Source organism: Martes martes (assembly GCF_963455335.1).
Source record: "Martes martes genome assembly, chromosome: 14".
In the NCBI taxonomy this organism is placed as follows: Eukaryota; Metazoa; Chordata; class Mammalia; order Carnivora; family Mustelidae; genus Martes; species Martes martes.
Genome location: NC_137902.1, coordinates 73,669,946 through 73,695,055, shown reverse-complemented (window position 1 = coordinate 73,695,055; position 25,110 = coordinate 73,669,946). Strand labels below are relative to the sequence as shown.

Genomic DNA, 25,110 nt, shown 5'->3' with positions numbered 1-25,110 from the left:
GAAAGAGAGTTCATACATTTGGATGTGAAATATCATGCCACACAATAATTATTCATAACTTTGTCACTAATTGAAATGATGTATTGGTATGTCATACTAAAACTGTTGCCAAATGGCAAAATATTATTTATAATCAACACTTAAAAATTAGGCTATTAGACTACAGATTTTATATAATGTGTTAACTATAGTATTCTAGCACATATTTGTTTTAGTATTTTCTGAACTATTATAATCAAAACAAATATAACAGTGACTTTCTCTTATACCAGCAAAACCTTCTCTAATGGACTTAGTATGATAAGATGGGTTCCTCTTAATTTCTGCAGAGTCAGGCCTTCATTCCATAAACCACTCAGCAGTTTCCAGACGAGGCTCTTTCCTCGCATGACCATGTTTCATTAAGGGTTCCGGGTCCCTAGTATTTTTTTTAATGGTATGCTTTCATGTTTTCCTTCCTTGATACTAACTCCTATCAAGATTATATTTTATTTAAATGTATTGAGAAAACATGAATTAAGTACCTAAAATTGTGCTTGTTTCCCTGAATAAAATTATTTATGAATTATTATCCCTGCCATCAAAGTAAAACTAGAGTAACTATATCAGTGAGAATAAGGTTTAGCTGTGAGAAATAGAAGAAGGTCGGGGGGAGGGGCTCATAAACAGATATGCTACTAATTACACTGAATACACTACTCTCCCACATAAATTCCAGGATTAGTAGTGTACAACTGGTTGGGTAGATTTGTTTCATACAGGACTGGACCCAGGACTCTTCCATCATATGCTCAGCCAACATGATGGGCAGCGCAAGATCTACGATGGTGCACCATCATATTTGTAGTAAGAGCAGACTGGAGAAGAGAAAGAAGGATAGGCCCCTCCTTTAAGAACTCATCATTTCTACTTAAGAACAACAGTTCTTAAGTTATCACATTATCAAATCTAGCCACAAGGGAAGCTGGAATTACCATGGGCATTCTGGGAAAACATGTACACAGCAAACAAGAAGTGTTCTATTAACGAAGGTAAAGGTAAAGATGATCATTGATTTTCTCTACGGTTGTTCTAGTCTCTGGTTGCAATTATCTCTAACCTTTTTTCTTCTACAAAACAAAAGCAAGAACAAATGACTAATATTAATGTAACAGGTATATTTGTAATCCTAATTTAAAATCACTCTAAGAAGGGCTAAGAAGAGGTCCATAAGCTCCACCAGACTGCCAAAAAGGTACACGGCATAAAAAAAGACTAAGAACTCTTGCCAAGGGGCAAAGGGAAACAAAGGAAAATTACTACTTTGTGGTTCTGGTGGTGGTGGTTAATAAACCACAGAGAACAATTTCATCCTAATGTTTCATGTGTACTTTTCTTGAAATATTTAAGGTATATGTCACTTTTTATGATTCTTCAGTTTAGCCTACTTCTTCAACTAACCAAGGAAGCACTGATTCTGCTGAGACGACTTCTACTCAAATATGATTATACTACAGAAAAAAGTGGTGCTACACACCCTTCCACTCTTGTCTCTCGTGCCCTCTTTATCTTCCCAATTCCTATACATTTCTCAATTTGTACTTTTGGATTTGCAGTTCAAAGTGAGATAAAATTTACATACAGTGAAACAGATCATAGGTGTACAACCATCTCAATCAAAATACAGAATATTCCACCATTCCAGAAAATTCCTTATGCCCATTTGCAGTCAAACCCTACTAAGCTCCCAGGCAGCTAATATTACCACAGATTAATTTGTCCTTATTCTTGAACTTCATATAAATGTGACCATATAAGATGTAGTCTTTTGTAAATGACTTCTTCCATTTAATCTAATGTTTTACAGATTTATCCATGTTACATCATGCATCAATAGTTCATTCCTTTTATTCGGAGTATGTTTCCACTGCATGACTACACCACCATCTGTTTACCCATCCTCCTTTGATGGCTGTTTAGGATGTTTAGTTTGGGGTTGTTATGACAAAGTACATATTCTTATGCAAGAATTTTGGAAACACATGTTTTTATTTCCCTTGAGTAAGTAAGTAATAACTAAGAAGGAGAGTTGCTGGGTCATAAGGTAGATAGGGCAGGTGTATGTTTAACTTTATAAGAAACTACTAAATAGTTTTCCAAAAACAGTTATACAATTTTACAATCTAATCTGCATTTTAAGAGTAACATTTGCTCCACAGTCTCATCAACATTTGGTGCTGTCAGTTTTAATCACAGCTTTCCCAATAGGTATAAAGTGGTACCTTATTGTGGTTTTTAAATTTCCTTTTCCTGATGACTAATGATATTGAGCATATTTTCATTTGTTTATTAGCTATTTTTATACTTTCTTCTTTGAAAATGTCTGTTCAACTCATTGGCTCATTCCCCAGCCCCCCAGTTGAATTAACTGGCTTTTTATTATTGATTTATAGAAGTTTTATATATTCTGGGTAAAAGTCTTTTATCAGATATATGTATTGACATAAATATTTACTCCTTATCTAGGACTTGCCTTTTCATTTCCTTAATAATGTGTTTTGATAATCAACAATTTAAAACTCTGATAAAAGGCACCTGGTGGCTAAGTGTCTGCCTTCACCTCAGGTCATGATCTCCAGGTCCTGGGAGCGAGTCCCGTGTTGGGCTCCCTGCTCCACAAGAAGTCTGCTTCTCTCTCTGCACCCCCATTCCACTTGTTCTTTCAGTCTCTCTCTCAAACAATAAATACACAGAATCTTTAAAAAAGTAAAATAAAATTCTGATAAAAATCCAATATATCAAATATTTCTTTTGTTTACAACTTTGTATCCTCTGAGAAATCTTTCCCTACCCCTAGAGTTCACAAAGATATTCTCTATGCTTTCTTCCAGAAGCTTTATACTTCTATAGCTTTTTCTCAGTTTGCATTTTAATATGGTTGGAAATTTAGATAAATGCTAAGGATAACTGGGATAACCAAAACAAAATGAAATTATTTGAAGGACAGTGACTATAAAATTTAGAAAACAACAACTCATTGCTATTTGCCGTATCTTTTCCTCCAAGGGCTTTTTTTGTTTTGTTCTGTTTTGTTTTGTTTTTGAGAGAAAATGAGTAAGCAAGAATGATCTGCAAAATACAATTTTCTCCCAGAAAGCTAAAATTTAAATGTGAGCAGTGAAAAAGGTATTTTGGGGGACTAACAATTCACTTTTAGTTCATTTTGAGTCTGGGACTGTTAAGTTTTGAATCCAAATATATAAACCAATACTGTATAAATAAGGGAACACTCCTCTTATAGCCCAAATCCAGGGAACATGATTCACATGTGGCTGCCCTGCACACACTGAAGTGGGGCTGAAATACCAAAACAGTCATAGCAGTTATCACAAGTTTTCAAGGAGAGATGGAGGTTTTCACTATTCACTTTCAACACTTCCGCAACTGTTAAAACATAAGCATATACTACTTTCCAAAGGGAAAAAAAAGTTTCCTGTCCTACTGTATTTTCCAAAAGAGTATAAATTGACAAAGTTATATATTAATTATTTTACCTCCAGAAAGTCAGCCTGATTAGCTGAGAAATCCAACTGTTTTTGAACAGTATATTTTAGTTTACATAAAATAAATATTTTCATATACTATTTTTGAATCAGAAAAAAATGGAAACTTTTTTTTAACATGACAACAGTCCTCCTTGAGAAACAGTTTGGGTTTTTCGGGGTATTTTAAAATTTTATTTATTTATTTGACAGACAGCACAAGGAGGGGAGGAGGAGAGGGAGAAGGAGGGCTCTCCTCTGAGCAGGAAGCCCAATGCAGGGCTCGATCCCAGAAGTCAAAGGCAGACGCTTAACTGACTGAGCCACCCAGGTGCCCCCAGATATAGTTTTAATGAGATTCATGCAATTCTTGTTTATAAAGATTCATGAGTGGGTGCCTGGGTGGCTCAGTGGGTTAAAGCGTTTGCCTTCAGCTCGGGTCATGTCCCAGAGTTCTGGGATGGAGCCCTGCGTGGGGCTCTCTACTCCACGGGGACCCTGCTTCCTCCTCTCTCTCTCTGCCTGCCCCTCTGCCTACTTGTGATCTCTGTCAAATAAATAAATAAAATCTTAAAAAAAAAAAAAAAAAAGACTCATGAGGCTTTTTTAAGTGGTATCTTTATTCATACTAAGCCTGTCTTGAGGACATTTTTAAAAAAATTATTAGCATACACCACCACAAAATTGCAAATCTGATCTCAGTGAAAAACGATGATTAACAAAACACAATTTGTTAAAATTTCCTAGAGGCACAGCCATAGAAAGCTCAACCTTTAATTTCGTCAAGACACTTCCTGTGTTATTTTACCTAGGTGTCTATAACTTATATTCAAAACCAGTTTTTGATTCTCTTAAATTTCAAGTATTATTTATCAGAGGCACAAGTGCTAAGAATGTCTGCTTCCCAAGCTTTTATTTTCTTACATTTCACTCAGGAAGTACTGAGAACTTAATAACTAGCCTTAATGGTTCCTTTTAACATGTGTTTTTTTAAAAAAATCACTTCAGTTCTTCAGTTCTAGAGAAGTAAACAATTTACTGGGGGAAATCTTTCATAAAAATTAAATATCCCACAAAATAATACTGATTGGGCTAGTAAAATGGAAATACACTAAAATGGCAAATAAATATCAAGCTGGTGGTGGTTTGCTTACCAGTATGCAATATTAAGGCTATTAAAACAACATCCAGGTTGGAGACTGGGGAATAATATCATTAATGATTAGCAATGTCTACCATCAGTCAAGAAGAATAATATAAAAATTTTCACTGCATTTGCTATTTCTGGAAAAAAAAATCAATACAAATTTATGGGTAAAATTCAATAAAAAGCAAAATTTGAACATTATAAATTATTTTATAGTAGTAAGGTTATTGTAAAAATTTCAGGCCTTAAATAAGTTTGTTCTTAAAATCTTTTTATATTGGTATTCAATACAAAGGGGTCTTCTATTGCAAGTTTTCTTACAGTAGCATGTATATATACTTTCAACCATTATAGAGTATCTGGTACAGGAATTATCCTCTGGCTAGAAGCAAATCTGGCTAGAAGCACAGGCTCTCTTCTGACACGGTTGGGGGTGGGGAGACCGAACAAATGCAACAAAGGTCTCACTGAGGTAAAAGCAGAGATTGAGTTTGGGGGTGCTAAGACAGCTGAAGTTTGTAGAACAGAAAGGCAGAGAAAAGGGATTGAATAGGAGAGCCTCAGAAGTCTGTGCGGAAATTCACCTTTGGTCCTTGGCCAAGGGTTGGGCTGCGTATGTGCAGGATCTGAAAGTATAATGGAGATGACACCAGAGACAGCACAGCCAGGAGGAGGAGTTCTGGCCCAGCCATAATGGAGACTCCATTGAAGCATACGAGGTATTTAGCTGAGCCCCCAGAAAGGCCACACCTTAGAATTGAGGACCATGCCCTAAGACAAAGGACATACCTGAAAGAGGCCTGCCTTAACGAAGAAAACCAAGCCTGACAATACCAGAAGAAACGCCTGCCAAAATGAAACTTAACACCCTTAAAGAAAGTAACAATCCAGATTCCCTACAACATATCTTTCACAACATACAACACGTCATCACGACATTCAACAATTAAAATTTATTAGACATGCAAAGCAGAAAAATAAGACCCATGACCAAGAGACAAAAGCAGTCAATAGAAACTAATTCCAATGCAAGCTGGTGCAACCACTCTGGAAAACAGCATGGAGGTTCCTCAAAAAGTTGAAAAGAGAGCTACCCTATGACCCAGCAATTGCACTACTGGGTATTTACCCTAAAGATATAAACGTAGTGATCCAAAGGGGCACGTGCACCCGAATGTTTATAGCAGCAATGTCCACAATAACCAAACTATGGGAAGAACCTAGATGTCCATCAACAGATGAATGGATAAAGAAGATGTGGTATATATACACAATGGAATACTATACAGCCATCAAAAGAAATGAAATCTTGCCATTTGCGGCGACGTGGATGGAACTAGAGGGTATTATGCTTAGTGAAATAAGTCAATCGGAGAAAGACAACTATCGTATGATCTCCCTGATATGAGGAAGTGGAGATGCAACGTGGGGAGTTTGGGGGGGTAGGAAAAGAATAAATGAAACAAGATGGGATTGGGAGGGAGACAAACCATAAGTGACTCTTAATCTCACAAAACAAACTGAGGGTTGCTGGGGGGAGGGGGGGCCGGGAGAGGGGGGTGGGGTTATGGACATTGGGGAGGGTATGTGCTATGCTGAGTGCTATGAAGTATGTAAACCTGGCGATTCACAGACCTGTACCCCTGGGGATAAAAATACATTATGTTTATAAAAAAATTAAAAAAAATTTTTAATTAAAAAAAAGAAAAAGAGGGGCACCTGGGTGGCTCAGTGGGTTAAAGCTTCTGCCTTTGGCTCAGGTCATGATCCCAGGGTCCTGGGATCGAGCCCCGCATCGGGCTCTCTGCTTGGCAGGGAGCCCGCTTCCTCCTCTCTCTCTCTCTCTCTCTCTGCCTGCCTTTCTGCCTACTTATGATCTCTGTCTGTCAAATAAATAAATAAAATCTTTAAAAAAAAAAAAAAGAAAAGAAAAAGAAAAAGAAACTAATTCCAAGATGAACCAGATGTTGGAATTAGCAGATATGGACTTCAAAGCAGCTACTATAAATATATACATGAATACAAAGGAAGATAACTACAATAAGTGAAAGAATGAAAAGTCTCATCAAAGAAACAGAAACTATAAAAGACAGAAATTCTAGGCCTCAAAAGTTCAGTATCTGGAAAGAAAAATCTACTCTTAACAGAAGACTGGAGACTGCAGAAGAAAGTTGTGGCAGACTGCATTCTTCAATAACTGCATCACCCATCCCACATAGCTCTCCTTTCAACCTAACTTTAACACTTCTCCCATCAACTGGTAAAGTCTATGGTTCCTCCCCCTAGAACTTGGGCACACCTTTGTGACAACCTGAATCAAGAGAGTATAGCAGAAGTGGTATTAAGTGATTCCTAAGACTAGGTAATAAAAATGTCAAGCACTTCCACCTTGGACTCTGGATTTTCACTCTTGGCACGAAGTTAACAAACACAATATGATGAAGCATAAACTAACCCACGTGGAGAGACCACTTGGAAAGGCCAAGTAGAGGGGTGCTGGCCAATAGCCAAGCTGAAGATCCAGCTAACAGCCAGCATTTACCAGATATGTGAGTAAAAACACCTGTAGATGATTCAGGCCACAATTTGCCAACTCATTTCTAGTCAGGGAGTCTTCCCAACTAAGACTCCAGATATTTTGGAGCTGAAACAAGCCATTCCACCATGCCTTTTCTGAATTCCTAACTCACTGAATTTGTACTTGCAGATAAAATAAGTAAATGCTTTAGATCATATATATGTGTAGAGGCAGCTTGTTATGCATAAATATTAGCTGGAATACAAAAATATGAATCTGACAACAACAGATTAGTAGTAATTATCTAACCTGAAGAACAGAAACAAGAAATTGAAAAAATGAACAGCTAATCAGTGACCTGTGTAACAATACAAAGTAGTTTATCACCTGTGTTACTGGAGTCTCAGAAGGACAGGTGAAAGACAATGGGCCTTGAGTGGCTCAATGGGTTAAGCATCCAACTCTTGGTTTCAGCTCAGGTCATGATCTAAGGGTCCTGAGATAAAGCCCCACTTTGGGCTCTGCACTCAATGCAGAGTCTGTCTGAAGATTCTCTCTTCTTCACCCTTTGCCTCTCCCCCTGATGCTCTCTCTCAAACACATAAATAAATCTTAAAAAAAAAAAAATCAAAAAAATTAGAGAAAATTTGTTGCCATCAGACCTGCCCCTCAGGCTGAAGGGAATAATGGGAATAAAGGTAAAAGAACATTTTTTCCTTCCCTTTCTCTGAAACACAAGTGTATAAAGCAAATAAAATAACACTGTATTCTGGGATTTAATACATAGGTAGATATAAAATATATGACAATAATCATATAAAAGAAATGGAGGACTAAAGAATTTTACTTTTATAAGGTTCTTATATTTAATGCTCACAATATTAACTCTAAGAAGACTAAAATAAACCAAGGACTAAAATAAACTAAGAAGTGTGTTTTCTAATCCTTATTGCACAACCTCTAAAAACAAAATATACATATATTTATATATATATATATATTATATATATCTAGAAAGTCAACAGAACTAAAATGGAATACCTAAAGTTATTCTATTAACCCCAAAGAGGACAGGAAAAGAGGAATGAAAGAGAGTAAGAATGAATGAGTGAATGAACAAAGGAGTACTGGACAACTAAAAACAAACAGAAAAATGGTAAATAAAACATTTCTATAATTATACTAAATGTAAATGGACTAAATACACCAATTAAGAAAGTCAGTGATTATAAAGCGACTTTAAATTTGATCTTACTTATAATATTTCTTTATGAAATATAGTCTACATAGGTTTACATATACTTGCTATATAAACTGGAGCACTCTACAGGCAAAATAAAACACAATGTTCAATTGTGAAGATGCAAGATTACATAAAACAAATGCAAAATTCAATCTAGCTGCTCTACACACTTACACCATACTAATAAACTTGTTCCAATAAAGGCGGGGGGAGAATCTGGGTTGCAAGATAAACTTTCTTTATAGGCTCAGAAATTCTGTTACTACTTTGGTGAAGTTACTATGACAGTCCAGGGTCTGATCCTATACCTTCTGTGTAAGATGTAATCCTATCAGTATACTGAGTGGTACTTTTGTTCAGAAACAAATTCAAACTCATGTCACAGGACTGATACATAAATATCATGACGACCATAGCAGCAATGTATTAATTTCCTTGAAAAGTCCAACTGACACAGGAATTATCCACATCTTTATGACAAGGCCAATATACTCCCATAAGGAGACCCGCCAAAAAGTGAAAGTATAGTGCTGCTGAATAAATGTGGAATCAAACAAAAGAAGCTAGTTAAAGCAACTCCTAACAAAGACATTTTGATGTCTCCATCTTTAGAACAGGAATTGTCTTGCCAAAAATATGTGAAGTTCATTGGCTAAAGCCTGGCCATGCTTTTTCCATGTTTCAACAGCTAACTGATCGATCCACCCACCGAAGGGCTTTATGTAGACTAAATCTAGTCTAGACAATTAAATTCAACCTTTATTGGAAAGCCTGAGAGTCATTCTCTTTCTTGAAAGTGAATTGGTCTATCTCTGCTTGCTGTCAATATACACTGCTACTAAAGTTTATATTATTAGAGCATTTGATCAGTTTTAAATGCTTGAGAATTGATAAAAATTCATCTTACAAATATTTATTGAGTACCTCCTCTGTGACAACTACTACTGTATTTACAGGGTAGCACTGACAACCACAATCATAATAACAAATGCTCCTCTAGCAGTCTGGGAGAAACCCAGAAGCAAATCCTTTTTAAAGATATCCCATTCAGAAAGACTACTACTCCTGGGGCACCTGGGTGGCTCAGTGGGTTAAAGCCTCTGCCTTCAGCTTAGGTCATGATCCCAGGGTTCTGGGATCGAGCCCCGCATAGGGGTCTCTGCTCAAGCGGGGAGCCTGCTTCCGCCTCTCTCTCTGCCTGCCTCTCTGCCTACTTGTGATCTCTGTCTGTCAAATAAATAAATAAAATCTTTTAAAAAAAAAAGAAAAAAAAAAAGACTGCTACTCCAAAAATAGGTAAAAAAGAAAAATTCATATCTGAAAAGAAAAAAAAATAACTACTTATTTGCTACATTTTTCTGTAGCTAACTCATTATTTGGCACTGTATTTAGTTCTGCTGCATTCATGTTAAATTAAAATTTGCTCATGGGGCGCCTGGGTGGCTCAGTGGGTTAAAGCCTCTGCCTTCGGCTCAGGTCATGATCTCGGGGTCCTGGGATCGAGCCCTGCATCGGGCTCTCTGCTCAGCGGGAACCCTGCTTCTCCCTCTCTCTCTGACTGCTGCTCTGCCTGCTTGTGATATCTCTCTCTCTCTCTCTCTCTCTCTCTGTCAAATAAATAAATAAATAAAATCTTTTTAAAAAATTAAAATTTGCTCTTAGAACTCTAATATACCTACAGCTGCCATTGCTACCACTAAAACATGAAATTGGGTTGTTGTTTTTCTTTTTAATATATAAGTCATCTCTGCCTTAATCCCATTAACACAGGCAAGCTCCAAACAGTCTTTTCTCCTAGTCATCTTCAGGTTGTCAAACTTAAGATCAGTTATACATCCAATACAAGTATCCTGTTAAAAATGCACTCTTAACACTTGCCTGCACAGTACTGCCTTCTCCTCTATTACTTCAAGTTAAACAGAAAAGCAAAACTAAGAGTTTTATATTAAAGTCTGATCAAAGACAAGGATCCCCAGTGGGAAAGAAAATCTACTCTCTCAAAAGAGGAATAGAACTAGAGGGAAAAGAAACAGCAGAGGAAGTGAACTATAACTCAGTGAAAAAATTCAGAAAGCTGTTACTATGAACTAAAAACTGCCAAGCACTTCTCCAAAGAAGTTGTATCATTTTGCACTTTTACCAACATGGATTAGTTCCAATTGCTCTATATCCTTGCCAACCCATTATTAGCCCTTGAAGTTTTAGCCATCCCAGTAAAATTTGAAACAGCGCCTCATTATCTTTTAATTTTCATTTCTCCGATGATTTACTTCAAATATATTTTAATATATTTACTTATCATTTAAGTATTTTCTTTTGTAAAGTTTCTGTTCAAATTTTTTTTGTCTTTTTTTTATGGGGTTGTCCTCTTATGAATTTTTAAAATCATCTTTATATTGCATTGAGTTCAAGTCCTTTGGATATATGCATTGTGAGTACTTCTTCCAAACTTGTTGTTTTTTGGAGTGTTTTTTGTTTTTTTTTTAATTTTACTAATGGTGTCTTTCAAACAACAGAAGTTTTTAATGCTGATCAAGTCCAACTTGTGAATTTTTTCTTACCTGGTTAACTTCTTATATACTGTCTAAGAAATCTCTGACTAAACCAAAGGTCACAAAGATTTTCTTCTCTGTTTTTATCTATTCGTTTTATAGTTTTACATGTTACTTTTATACTTCTATCTACAATATCCATTTGCATGTAATATGAGATTTTCGTGTATTATCAGAAGTAGTTGTCTTCATACTGATATTCAGTTGTTCCAAAACCATCTATTAATATGAGTATCCTGTCCCCAGTGACTTCTCTGTCATCTTTTCTAACAACCTATGTTTGAGTTTTCCTGTAATCTCTATTCTGTTCCATTAACCTAAATATATATACCTTTTTTTCTTTCAGTAATTATATCATATGACCCAGCAATTCTGTTCATGGGTATTTAACCAAAAGATGTAAAAATATATGTCCACAAAAGTCTTGGCCATGAATGCTCAGAGCAGCTTTGTTCACAATAAACCTATATTTACAATAACCCAAATGCCCATCACAGGTGAGTGGATAAATAAATTATATCATAACCATATGGTGGAATACTATTCAGCAATAAAAAGAAAAAAGTCACTACTGACGCAAGCAACAACCAAGGTAATTATGTAAAGACTAAAAATCCCAACCAAAAAAAGTACACACTCTATAACTGCATTTATATAAAATATTAACACAGTCAAAACTTAACTACAGTTAAGATTTAGAAACTGCCCAGAACCAGGGCTGGGGGACTGACTACAGAGAGACATGAAGAAAACTTTTATGGCAATAAAAATGTTCTAAATCTTGACTGTGGCGATGTTACATGGATGTATATACATGTCAAAACTCCCTGAACTGTACACTTAAGGTGAATATACTTTACTGCAAATAAATTATACCTCAATAAAGTTGATTTTAAAAGTAATCTGATTACAACTACCAACATGTAAAATGCAACCCACGTCAAAATATCTCAAATGTATTTTGCTTAATACCAGAGATAGCAATACAACAAGTACATCACCTCAGGAATGAGAACTTTTTAGGATGAAAAGCAAAATGACACTAAGAAAAGCACTGTCCAGGGTGCCTGGGTGGCTCAGTCATTAAGCATCTGCCTTGGGCTCAGGTCATAATCCCAGGGTCCTGGAATTGAGAGCCCTGCATCAGCCTCCCTGCTCAGCAGGAAGCCTGCTTCTCCCTCTCCCACTCCCCCTGTTTGTGTTCCCTCTCTCGCTGTGTCTTTCTCTGTCAAATAAATAAATAAATAATCTTTAAAAAAAAAAAAAAAAAAAAGCACTGCCCAACAGAACTTTCCAGTGATGAAAATGTTCTGTATCTATGCTGTCCAGCACAGAAGCCACTAACCACATGTAGCTATTGAAAACTAATGCAAATGAACATCAATGAGTAAATTTATCTTAACTAATTTAAACATAAATAGCTACATATGGCTAACAGCTAACATTTTGGACAGCACAAGTCTAAAACACAGAGATCTTTGAAAAAACACAACAGACCACAATACATATGCTTAGGAAGGTAGTGGAAATGGGTACATTCTTGGAATAGAGCATAAAATTAAAACAGGAAAGCTACAGTAATAACTGGGACTTTACAACTGTCAAAATACATACTGAAAAAGTATTTTCAACCATATGCAGTTTTCTGACAAATTCCTGGTATGTTTGATTAATTTTATTAGCAGATTAATACAATAAAGAAGAAAACTAAAATTCTGGACATATTTCTAACCAAGAATGAGGAACAAGTTTCAGTGGAAATGCCAGGAAACAGGGAGAAAGTGTTCATATAATTTTAGAGTTCACGTCAGACAAGGAAGGAAATACTGGCATAGTTAGATATGATACAGATCAGTAAAACGGATTTCAAAAGCTTCATTTAAATAACAGGCTATGAATTCATAACTCAAAATCCAAAAGGAAAGATTACAGAGAGACTTTAAAAACTAAAATTCTGTATAAACAATCACATGTGATACTAGTTTTAAAAAGGCAAATGAACAGAAATTATCTTTGAAAACCAATCAATACAGTTGCAGAGAATTCACTCACAATGTTCAGATTTAAAAGGTTACAACGGGGCGGCGGGGGGGGGGGGGGAGGGAAATAATCCTAGGGGAAAAAAGGGAAATAATCCTAGATGAATACAAAAGAGCATATATACAGGAACATAAGAATGGTAAAGACAAAAGAAAAGGCTTGAAATGAGGAAAATGTCTGGATCCAAAAAGAACATTAAATAAGGTAGAACTCCACAGGTTAGAGAGTCGTATGGCACTGGAGCCAGAAGATAAGCAGAACTCCTCAAAGAAAGAAAGAAAGAAAAGGCAAGGCAAGGCTAGGCTAAGCTAAGCTTAGGAACCACTTAATTCCCTTTCACTTCTATTGTCTCTGTCCAGGAGAAGGTTTGCTCTGATTCAATAACTCAAGAGTGGTGGATGCATGACATTTTTCTGGATTAAAATTGTTTCAATTTGCTATTTAAGCAAGGTTATTTCTTAAAGAATATTCCTGAACAAACAACTGTTAACAAAATCTTTGACATTCCATGATTATACATATTAGTAAAGCATACAGTTAGCAATCAATAATTTGAAACAGAGATAATCCATCAAGCTCTCTGTAACAGCTTCACCTGAATCTCGCAGTCATAAAATTCAAAAGACCAGCAAGGCAGGGCATTATAAAATTGTCTTAAGAAAGAATACCACTAACTTCCTTATTTTTTTGAAGCGTTCATAAAAATCATTAAGGAAAAAAAAATTTTTAAATATGCTGAAGATAGGGTCAATCAGTACACATGTACAAACCAAAAGGAAAAAATATGACCAATAACAACACAAAGTCGCTTAATCGCCCAATTAAAGAAATGCAATAAAAACTCAAATTACCCAACAAATTACAAAAAGTTTAAGTTTGATAATATTCAGTTTGCCAAGACTGTGAAGGGGGAAAGACGCTGTCATACATGTTGGTGAGAATAAACTCCACTGTGGAGTGGAGAAAAAATCCACTGCTCCAGTGCTAAGAATCTACCTTCAGTAAATACTTGTTAAAGGACACCAAGGGATGTGTGTGAAAATGTTTATCAGAGTGCTGTTTTCAATAGTAACAAACAAGAAATAACCTAATGTGCATCGGAGGAGACTGTTTATTATGGAATGATCATAAAATGGAATAAAAGCCAACAACAAAATCAGTTCCATCTCCATGCCAGTATGGAAAATTCCTACGTATGTTAAATGGAAAAAAAAAAAAAAAGCAAGATGCAGAAGAGTAGGCAGTATGTTCCCAACTATTTTTCTTAAAAAGTGGATATAAGATGAAAACAGTTTCTTAAAGAATACCTGAAAGTTTTAATTGTAGGTATCTTTGGGAAGAGAGTCTGAGGATAGGACGTGTGAAGTTAAGAGAAATTTGTAGGAGGTATTAGTCCTCTTTGGGCTGTTCAGCATCCACAACCATTCTAATTTGGAGAGAATTTCAAGAGGTGAGAAGCAAATATTCCCTTCCCCATCTTAATCATCATGCGTGCAAGCCTAACACCAATTAGGTCCTCCCACTCTGGACACTGAATCCTAGGTGGTGAAAGCAAGGGGCAGAGTAGTCAGATCACTGAAAGAAAGCTGCAGAAGCGCTGAAAGCTTATGAACACAGTCACCAACATGCAGTCACGGCAGCAGTACATAGGATAGCAAGTTTTCAAGCAGCCATGTCCTAAGCAGAGACTGCCTTATTGTAACCTCTTGACCATGCCTTGCTTCCCTCAGCTTCTGCAAAATTTCTAAGCCTGGTTCTCTACCTATGAGCTATCTAACATTTTTCAAATAATTCTTTTCTGCTTAATTAGAGCTACTTTCTGTCATGTGCAACCTAGAACCCTGACTCTGTTCTTTTATGTATTATCCTATAGTTGTTCTGTTTTGTTTTTCGGCTTTTGTTTTTTTTGGTTTTTTGTTTTTTTTTTGACTGAGGGTTGGTAAAATACTTTTTGTACTCCCTTTAATAATGTGAACTATACAATTTCTTATCTAGCACTTTGGGCAACAGTGAGACTGGCAGGAGAATAAACAATCTATTTAAAAGAAAATATCACAGCATTTTTAAAAGGGGGGGAGGGTAAGTTCTCTCAAAGAACTTGAATATTACTTAGGAAAACATTCACCATGGCTGCCCCTCCCACTTCCTCCTCTCTCCTCCCAAGGATTTCATGCCCACAATTGGCTCATTGCCTTATAAATTTGATACAATGGAAAAGCGGAAAAAAGCAAGAAAACAGCACTTTCCAAAGGGAAATGGGAAAATTTAACTACAGATAACTTGGAAAGTAGACTAAAAACTTAAGAGCAAAGAGGTAATACCCTCAAAATGTGGAAAATCTAGAGTAATCTTTCTAAGACACACTATACCTTACTTCAAATAATTTCAATATACAATAATCTGAATTCATTAAAGACAGCTGTGAGAATAAACAGTCTTTAGTTTTTAGAAGTCTTTTCTTTCCTCAAAGAATTCCTATGAACTCCTATGAGCTGCCAAAGTGCATTTTAAAACTATTTTTGTCAAAGGGATACATAAGCATGTATTTCAAAAGATATAAAAAACTTGTAATAAGAAATTAGTTGAGGGAAGATGGCAAAGTTGGAGTCACCAGGAATCCATCTCCCCACCTAAACAAGAATTGTACTGGCATAATCTGACTAGTGTAACTATTTTGGAACCCTGGAGTCTATTCAAAAGCTTGCAGCTTCTAGGGAAAGGCTTAGACAGTAAATCACAGTTAATTTCAGTCAATTTCAACTCTTACTATGGTAGCAGCTACCCACCTCCAGGGCCCCCCCCTCCCAGCAGGAAGCCATGCACATATGCCTAGCACAGCCTACACCAGCTTATGGGACCTTGTCCTCCAAATATCAGAGAACTGTGTTCTGATCATTGACTGCTGCTTCTGATTACACACCTGCACACACAGAAGCAGGCCACCACTGCTGAAATCCCCACTGATGGAAAAGGCTTCCAGGGGACTTAAAGATCCAGAGCCCATTTCTTCCCTTCATTTCCCCCTTTTTCCTCGTTTAGGAGCCAGGCATTAAAGACTTGACATACATTCTTGTGTGAATATAAGTTTGCAACTCTTGTGGGTTGGCAATTGCTTGATTTTATGGAGTATGTTTAGTTTTGTAAGAAACTACCAACTGTCTTCAAAGTGGCCATACCATTTTGCATGCTGTGGGTTTTTCATATATTGCCATATTGGATAGTACCAGAGTTTTTGTATGCTACATACTGGATGATTTCACCTATATGACAGTACAGAAAAGTCAGAAGTATGGAGACAGTAAAAAAAATCAGCAGTTGTCAGCGGCTGGGGTGGGTGGAAAGGGACAAATAGGCAGACTGCAGACTACTGTTAGAGCAGTGAAACCACTAGGTATGTTACTATGATGGTGGATACATGTCATTAAAATTTGTCCAAGTCCATATGACACACAACACACAACACCAAGAGTGAACCCTAAAGGAAATTATGGATTTTGTATTATATGATGTCAGTACAGGTTCATCAATACAACAAATAAACCACTCTGGGAGAGGGCAAGGATAATGAAGGAGACCATATTTGTGTGAGGGCAGGGGGCATGCAGGAAAGTTCTGTATCTTCTATTGAATGTAGCTGTGAATGTAAAATAGCTCCAAAAACTAGTCGATTTAAAAAGAAAAATCCAAACCCTATAGCTACTATGACATGCGATGGTAAAAGACAAAAATTGTCCTCTAAGGTCAATAACAAAACAGGAAGTCTGTTTTGCTACTTCTATCCAAAAAGGCAACCATATTGGAAAGGAAGAAATAAAATTATCTCTGTTTGCAGATGACATGTTCTTATATGTTTTTATATGTACCTTGATTCCACAAAAAAAATCATCAGAATAAACAAACTAAGCAAAGCAGCAGCATACAAAATTAATGTGCAAAAATCAGCTGTATTTCTATATACTAACAATGAACAATCCAAAAAGGAAAATTCCATCCATGATAAACACCGAAAAAGAGTATCTATGAAAGAACTTAATTAAGGAGGTAATATACAGAGAAAACTATAAAACACTGTTGAAAAAAAAATTAAAGACCTAAAAAAAATGGAAAGACACCCCCAATCTGATACTGTTAATATTTCAATATCATCCAACAAAATCTATAGATTAATATCATTCAAAAATCCCCAAAACTTTTTTTTTTTTTTTTGCAGAACTAGAAAATTCCATCCTAAAATTCATATGGACTCTCTAAAACCCTCAATGGCCAAAACAATCTTGAATCAGAGGAACAAAGTTGTAAGACTCACAATTACTGATTTCAAAATCTACCACAAAGATACAAAGTGTTGTACTGGCATGAAGACAGACATGTATGCCAATGGACTAGGATAGAGAACCCAGAAATAAACTCTTGTATATATGGTCTAATAATTCCCTGACAAGTGTGGCAAGACCATTCAATGAGGAAAGGATGGTCTTTTCAACAAATGGTGTTCTGAAAAGTGGATATCCACATGTAAAAGCATTAAGTTAGACCCTTATCTTAAAGCATAGTCAAAAATTACTTAAAATGGATTAATGATCTAAGCAAAAAAGACCAAACACTATAAAACTCTTAAAAGGAAACACAGGAGAAAAGCTTCATAATACCAGTTTAGCAATGATTTCTTGGATGTGTTACCAAAGGCAGTCAACAAAGAACAGTTAAATTGTACTGCATCAAACTTTTAACTTTTTGTTCATCCAAGAACACTATCAACAAAGCAAGAAAGCAACCCAAAGAATGGGAGAAAATATTTGCAAATCACGTATCTGATAAGAGATTAATATCCAGAATATATAAAGAACTCCTAGAACTCAACAACAAAAACACAAACTGCTAAACATTTCTCAAAAAAATGGAAACGCAAATTAAAACCACACTGAGGTTACCACCTTACCATCTGACAACTGCCAAATGTCTAGAGTCCAAAAGACAAGAAACAAGTGTTGGTAAGAATGTGGGAAAAAAGGAGGCCTTATGTACTGTTACTGGGAATGTGAATTGGTGCAGCCACTATGGAAGACAGCACGGAAGTTCCTCAAAAAATTAAAGGTGGAACTGCCTTATGATCCAGTAATTCCACTAGTAAGTATATCTAACCAAAGAAAACAGAAACATTAATTCAAAAGGATACATGTACCCTTAATTACTGCAGCATTACTTACAATGTCCAAATTATGAAAGCAGCCCAAGTGTCCAATGACAGATGAATAAAGAGATGATTGATACACAAACAATGGACTATACCTCAGCCATTAAAAAGGAATGAAATTTTGCATTTGCAACACGGATGGATATGGAGTATTACGTTAAGCAAGGTAAGTCAGTTACAGAAAGACAAATACCATATGATTTCACTTATATGTAGAATCTGAAAAAAAAATTTAAAACACAAAAAGCAGAAACAGACCCTTAAATACAAAAGGAAACAGGTATGGCTATGGACAAAATGGGAAAATGGGTGACGGGGAGCAGGAGATACAGGTTAGTTATGGAATGTTAAGTCATGAAAGGTACAGCACAGGGAATATAGTCATAGTATTCTACAGTGACAAATGGCAGTTATACTTGTTAGATTTTTCCAATCACTATATTATAAACCTGAAACTAATATAACACGTATGTTAACTATACTTCAATTAAAAAGAAAAAAGATCATGTGGCAAAAAAGATCATACACAAATTAGAGTCCCAAAGACTGAAAATCATTGGTCATTTTTCTGGTTCCTCTGGAACTTGAGCTATATTGTCTAGACTCAAATTTAAAAGAGGAACAGAAGAGGAAAGAGATGGAAGGCCTCCTATTTTTTTTTTAAAGATTTTTATTTATTTGACAGAGAGAGATCACAAGTAGGCAGAGAGACAGGCAGAGAGAGAGAGGGGAAGCAGGCTCCCCGCCAAGCAGAGAGCCTGATGTGGGACTCGATCCCAGGACCCTGAGATCATGACCTGAGTTGAAGGCAGAGGCTTAAACCACTGAGCCACCCAGGTGCCCCCTGGAAGGTCTCCTATTAGGTGGTGAGAAATATAAGACTGAATCAACCAGATGCTTAAATAGGCCTTCCAAGAAGGGAGACCACAGGCCTCAAATTTAGACTCTGTAAGTTGTTTCAAGATAATTACAGTCATTGTAAGTGTGTACACTAAAAGTACTGATGTGTCCAATGTGCATATTCTAAATACCTCTGTTTCTAAAACCCTCTTTTAGCATTTGTTCATTTTTTAAAACAGTGGGCCAGGGTACATGAGAGTGGCCAAGTGGCTAACACGAATTTCCTAGAGCTCTGGTTCCCAGCAAACGAAGCAATCATCAGCTATCATACTCCAGAAGTAAAAAGAATGGGAAAACCTTAGAAAGAGTCTAGCTAAAATAAGGGTTCTTTATGCTCCGTCCTTTTCCTCTTGCTTTTGGGGAAGGGGCTTTTGCAGGAGAGGTCAGTTACCAAGGCTCATAGAGAGAGGGAAATTTCTCAGGTGTCTGCTTCTGTAGCTGACATGTGTGACTTCTTCAAGTTACAGTGGTTTAAAATAAAGACGGGAAGAAAAACCATAATGAGATACCAATTCACACCCATTAGGATGGCACTATTAAAAAAAAAAAGCTCAGAAAATACCAAGTGTTGACAAGGATGTAGAGAAACTGGAACATTTATTCTTGCTGCTGAGAATGAAAAATGATGCAGCTGTTGGGAGAAACAATATGGCAGTTCCTCAAAAAATTAAACACAGAATCACTATTTGACCCAGCCACTCCATTTCTGGGTGTACAACCAAACGAAGTGAAAGCAGCAAGATGCAGAGATACTGGTACACCCATGTTCATATCAGCATTATTTACAACAGTCAAAAGGCAGAAGCAACTCAAGTGTCCATCCATGGATGAATAAACAGAATGTGCTATATACATACAAGGGAAGAAAACATGGCCAATTCAGGCCACAACATGAGTGCACCTTGAAGACATTATGCTAAATGAAGTCACATGCTATGCTAAGTCAGTCACAAAAAGGCAAAGATTGCATGACTCCACTTATATAAGGTGCCCAGAATAGTTACATACACAGACACAGAAAGTAGAACAGTGGTTGCCAAGAGCTCAGAGTAGAGAAAATGGGGGAGCTACTATTTAATGGGCACAACATTTCAGTGTGGTAGGAGAAAAAAAAAGTTTTAGGTATGGATGATGAAGACAGCTGTACAATATGAATATACCTAAGGCCACTGAAGCATACACTCAGAAATGGTTAAAATGGTAAAGTTTAGGGGCACCTGGGTGGCTCAGTTAGTTAAGCATCTGACTCTTGACTTTAGCTCAAGTCCTGATCTCAGGGATGTTAGATCAAACCCTGCATTAGTCTCTGGGTTGGGCCTGGAGACTGCTTAAGACTCTCCCTCTCCCCTCTGCCCCCTCCCTCACTGACCTCTCTCTCAAAAAAAAAAAAAAAAAAAAAAAGTTTAAAAGGTAAATTTTAAAGTCCCTTTCTTTATTTTGATGGTTTATTCTCTTATTTTGTTAAGACGCATGGTCTAGGAATTTCCTAAGAAATGTTGCATGGTGGATACATTTTTTTTTTCTTGTTCTTGAAGGTCTTTCTTTCCTCCTTTTGCACTTGACTAATGGTTTGGCTGGATACAGAGCTCTAGGCTGAACGCAGAACTTGTAAAGCGCTATTCCTCCATCTTCCATCTTTAAATTAGATTCTTAGATTATGAGAAGTTAGATGACATATATATATTCCTAATCCCTCCTAAATGATCCCAAAAGCTTTTGAGACATTCTCACTATTTCTGATGTTCTTAAAGAAATTTTGTAATAACTGCCTGGTACTGGCCTGTTTTCATTTGTTGTGCTTGGCACTATATAGCTCTTTTCAATCTGGAAACTCAAATCCTAAATAAATTTTCTGAAATATGCCTATATAGGCATGTTCTGGTATACATATGTATGTGGTAAAACATTTCATCCTCTGATAGATATGGCTACTACGACAATCAGCTTTGGAATCTCACAGACTGGACTCGACCCTCAGCTCACTACTTACCCGCTATGGCACTTGGGGAAGTTAACTTCTTTTAAACCATATTATGAAATGGGGACAGGGTAATTGTAGAGATTTTTAATAAAATGACACATGTAAACAGCTTATACAACAGAACCACATGTATGTACCTAAATGAAAAATAAGTGTTACCTATTATTAAAATCCTAAAAGCTAGATTGGTGCAGAGACTATAAACACTGTCGAATCCATCAGGGATCTGCTAGTTGTAAGGAAGTAAGACTAACAAAAGAAGTGAGAGGCAGCCAATGGGTATAGGCTTTTCTTTTGGGGTGTTAAAAATGTTTGGTGACTTGAGAGAGATGGTGGTTACAAAATACTGGAAAGGTACTAAATGTTAGTGAATTGTTCACTTGAAAATGATCGATCTTATGTTATATAATTTTTGCCTCAATAAAGAGAAAAAAGGAAGCAGGAAAAAGAAAGGCAGTATAAAGGAGAAGTCAAAAGTTGTTGAAAATGGAGAATGGAAACAATACTCTTTCCTCTGTATTAGTGTGACACTTTCCTCTATATACTCTCTTTTTAATTCTTGGAACTGAACAGCCAATAATGATAATGTTGGGAAGACAAACACTTCCTTTTTTATCGAATATTAACACATAAATAAAAGGTTGATTGAGAGATCGATATATAATTAAGAGAAGATTATTTTAAATTTCTTTGGGAAGAATGTATAAAACACGAAAGTTGGAGGATATATATACATACACATACACACACACACACACACACACACACGAATAAAAAAGCTGATAGTATAGAAGACAATGGATAAAGTCTTTTTTTTTAATCACTATGTATCAGAACGCTCAGCTCTAAGCATTTTCTTACAAAAAATATGGGAATCTACCCGCATCTAAAATCTTTCCAATAAAAGGGGAAGTAAATTACTTCCTACTGATTTCAGACTAGGGGGAAATATTGTTACATGCATCTTTTTTCATTTTCAACACTTCCCAAATTGTGCTCCAAGAAACACTGTTTAGAAAGATGTTATTTTAACACAGTACAAGAGAAATGAGAGAAGGGAGAATGAGGGGAAGAGAAAGAAAAAAAGGAAAAGGAAAGCAGCATATTCGAATTTCATTCTTGGTAGATCTGCAAGGCACAGTAGTGTATTAAAGGTTCTGCAGTAAGAAAGCCAGTTCACCTCTAGTAAACCTACATTTGGGTGATTTATTAAGTACAGAACAGTTCTTAAGCTACGTCGGTTAAACACATAATGCATCATTTTGTTAAAGGCTGCTTAGATTTATACCAGATAACATATAAATTAGGGTAATTTCAATATTAGCCCAGGGGGATAAGATTACCACACATATCCAAGAATAATCAATTATCTGAATAAAACATTGTTTCAAATTACCAACTGGTCACAGCAAGAGCTTAAATGGCAGTAAAGGAGGGGAAGAGAAGGTGGGAATAAGAGGAAAAGAAGAAAAAACATTCTGGGAAGAGTTAGCTCTTCAACTTCCCTTGTTGAGATGTCCTTGTCCTGACCTGTCAATTCTGATTATTAAGCCTAACATCTGCAGTTAAGATAGTAAAAAATTCCAACTTGGTTCACTTCTCCCCCACTTTCTACTTTTTTACATTAATTCCTAATCCTAGGAGGTAACCTCAAAACGAGAAGTTAAATATTTGTCACTTGAGTACCTCAAGTATAAAATTTCACGTTGCCATAACAATCCATATCCCAAAACAGTTAAATACTGCATAATTTAAGCATAAAGGCATTTGCAATTTCAGTTTCTTTTACTCGGAGCAAAGATGTACAACACCAACAAAATCTGAACCTGGAACAGTATTTCTTGTTTGGGGAAAAATCATAGGAAAAAAACATGATTTAGAAAAGTAAAAATTTAAATAGATAGGGCAAAGGAAAATCCAAATGGAAATACATTTAAGAGAAAACTTGTAAGAAGATAAAGACACGCTTTTCATTATCACTTTATCATCTTTGAACCAAAAAGGAATCACTACTGTTTATTACTACTATCTTCCATATTGTGGGAACCAATCAAGGAAATGAATCATTTAGGTACTAGAGACAGCCAATCCCTTGGAGAAGTTAATCCTCTTCTTGGAAATTATTTTACTTCATAGGGGAAAAGCTACAGCTACCTTCCTGGTGACTGTTCATCCTTTTTCTCATAAAAGAAGTGGAGTGGAGTGAGCAAATGAAGCCAACGAAAGCCTCAATAGCCATATATCCCCCCAGTCACAAAACTGGAGGGGAGGGGGAGGGCAAGACAAACCAGGCGAGCACCGCCTAGCTATTCTACTCAGCAGATCATTCTTCGTCATTTACAGGCTACCACCCTTGCCAAAGGGTGACAAGATCACTTGGCTAAAGCAACTACTGGCTAAATAACAAACCATACACATAAACCTTTTTAAGGAATAACAGATTTGAAAAAGACAAAAGCTAGATAAAATAGATACATTAAAGTAGATAGAATAAACTTCAACTTTGGTTACTATTTCACAAATTAAATTTGTGAATCTTAATTCAGTGGCATAAAGGCGGGAGTTGCAAAGTTGGAAGATGAAAGATCAAAGCATTAGCAGCACAGTATTTTCTCGGTGAGAATATCAGTCTAAGGTCTGAAAATGAAATGTGCTGATCCAGAAACCAAACTTTATCAGTAACTTAAAGATGATCAATCAGCTTCAGTGACTTATTCACAATCAGAAGAGAGCAAAGAGAGCAAGCATTCCAGATAAACTCACCACAAGGAGGCCCTTACAGTGACCCCAAAACCTGTCCTCTATCCAGAGTATTCATACTCTTTTTCCACATGAGTACTAACCTGATCTGGTTAAGTAGTACTTGATTGAATACAGAATTATATAGTAGTAATATAAAACAGATCAACCTGCAAGATATTTCATCTAGGTCCTAAGGGGGCTTGATAAACACTCCTGCACTACAGGAGATGCACTGCTCATTTTCCAGATTCTCCATCTCTCTCGATGCAAAATTTACACCCGTCATTCTGTTTTCCATCACCCACTGCGTTTTCTGTAGATGTGTATTGTCACTGACTATGCCATACCAGGCTATTGCTCTCGTGGATCTGATGTTATGCATCCTTCCAACTGTGTCCTGCCCAACCATGAGAAGACACATTTATTTCCCTATTTTCAAATTCTTAAACAGTACTTCTGACAGCCCCATGTACCTCTAACTGTAATAGAAACTACAAAAACGTAGTCTGGTTTTTCTGTACTTTTTGTAGATACTGATACTGATTTAAAAATTCTGAACAATTTAAACACAACAACAGTCCAACTGGACACAACTCAATCCTGCAAAATGTAAATATATACATCGGTTCAAAGCAAATTGTTAAAAATTAACCACTTACAAAACAACTTATCGCTAGCTCATAATAAGGACACAGGTTCATATACTCAATTATAAAAGGATTCTACATTTGCATAATGCTTTACAAAGTGCTCTCCCATTCAAGATAACATTAATTCTCATCAAATATTTAAATTGAAAGTCTTCAAAAAAGAGATTTCTCTAAGAGGATAAAGGAAATAATCCAAAATTTTAAACTTTAAAAGCCACTAAATTTTCAACTGATGTTTACAGTTAATTTTTCATACATATATATTTTTGCTTTGAAATGAGAAAATATATTAAGACTATACAACAGACACAAATTCCTTCTCTCGTAAAATATATCACATACTCTTAGGTTATACATGTATTAAAATTATTTAAATCAGCTTTGAGAAATACAGTTTCAAGCTGGATAATAATTATACTTAGAAAATTATGCAAGTTTATAAAAGAGACAAAGTCAGGCTTTGGTGTGCCCAGCAATTCCTGTCCAGATCCTCTGTACCAAATTACTTCTTCAAATGCTTAGTATACTTATGCTCCATTATAAACTGTTCTATGTAAAAAATACATGGTATCAGTTATCTCTACCTTAGAATGAATAAATTTAAGTGATTGAATAAATACAC

At 36.1% G+C, this 25,110-nt stretch overlaps 1 protein-coding gene across 1 annotated transcript in view; it reads right to left on the bottom strand.

Annotated features, from left to right (window-relative positions):
• PTEN (phosphatase and tensin homolog) overlaps positions 1–25,110 on the bottom strand; it is a gene marked incomplete at its 5' end in the record, with an annotated part of 85,711 nt that overhangs the window by 34,674 nt on the left and 25,927 nt on the right. The window lies entirely within an intron of this gene.